The 1,167-nt window shown below is 50.8% G+C and overlaps 3 non-coding genes across 3 annotated transcripts; all 3 read right to left on the bottom strand.

Moving 5' to 3' along the window:
• Nucleotides 1-94: 94 nt before the first annotated feature.
• Nucleotides 95-213, bottom strand: LOC123178604 (5S ribosomal RNA). The gene has a single exon (XR_006489707.1). It is a non-coding gene; the product is annotated as a 5S ribosomal RNA (ribosomal RNA).
• Nucleotides 214-510: 297 nt separating this feature from the next.
• Nucleotides 511-629, bottom strand: LOC123178602 (5S ribosomal RNA). The gene has a single exon (XR_006489706.1). It is a non-coding gene; the product is annotated as a 5S ribosomal RNA (ribosomal RNA).
• Nucleotides 630-926: 297 nt separating this feature from the next.
• Nucleotides 927-1,045, bottom strand: LOC123178601 (5S ribosomal RNA). Its single transcript, XR_006489705.1, has one exon. It is a non-coding gene; the product is annotated as a 5S ribosomal RNA (ribosomal RNA).
• Between the last annotated feature and the right edge of the window lie 122 nt (nt 1,046-1,167).

Here is a 1,167-nt window from a genome sequence, read left to right on the forward strand (position 1 = left end):
GACTTACCGCACTCGTGCAAAATATTAAAACACGGTAAATATATTACTTACACGTGCGTTTTGTTTTGCAAGCGGCGCGAAAAAATTTAAAAAGGGAATGCAACACGAGGACTTCCCAGGAGGTCACCCATCCTAGTACTACTCTTGCCCAAGCACGCTTAACTTCGGAGTTCTGATGGAATCCGGTGCTTTAGTGCTGCTATGATCGCATCCGACATGTTACCCCGGTCTTCGTCCCTTATCCTTGCCCCTCCCAGCTCCACTACAAAGACGATTGTACATTGCTTTGGCCGCTCCCTCTCAACTACGGAGACGAGTTTAACGCGGTTTCCACTCCTCCCTCTCAACCGCACCAGTGCACGCTTGCCGCGCCACAACGCCGACGCTGGACCCGTGAATCGTGAGCACCCAGCTATGACTTACCGCACTCGTGCAAAATAATAAAACACGGTAAATATATTACTTACACGTGCGTTTTGTTTTGCAAGCGGCGCGAAAAAAACTAAAAAGGGAATGCAACACGAGGACTTCCCAGGAGGTCACCCATCCTAGTACTACTCTCGCCCAAGCACGCTTAACTTCGGAGTTCTGATGGGATCCGGTGCTTTAGTGCTAGTATGATCGCATCCGACATGTTACCCCGGTCTTCGTCCCTTATCCTTGCCCCTCCCAGCTCCACTACAAAGACGATTGTACATTGCTTTGGCCGCTCCCTCTCAACTACGGAGACGAGTTTAACGCGGTTTCCACCCCTCCCTCTCAACCGCACCAGTGCACGCTTGCCGCGCCACAACGCCGACGCTGGACCCGTGAATCGTGAGCACCCAGCTATGACTTACCGCACTTGTGCAAAATAATAAAACACGGTAAATATATTACTTACACGTGCATTTTGTTTTGCAAGCGGCGCGAAAAAAATTAAAAAGGGAATGCAACACGAGGACTTCCCAGGAGGTCACCCATCCTAGTACTACTCTCGCCCAAGCACACTTAACTTCGGAGTTCTGATGGGATCCGGTGCTTTAGTGCTGGTATGATCGCATCCGACATGTTACCCCGGTCTTCGTCCCTTATCCTTGCCCCTCCCAGCTCCACTACAAAGACGATTGCACATTGCTTTGGCCGCTCCCTCTCAACTACGGAGACGAGTTTAACGCGGTTTCCACC

The sequence above is a fragment of the Triticum aestivum genome, unplaced genomic scaffold, assembly GCF_018294505.1.
Source record: "Triticum aestivum cultivar Chinese Spring unplaced genomic scaffold, IWGSC CS RefSeq v2.1 scaffold28896, whole genome shotgun sequence".
NCBI classification, from domain to species: Eukaryota; Viridiplantae; Streptophyta; class Magnoliopsida; order Poales; family Poaceae; genus Triticum; species Triticum aestivum.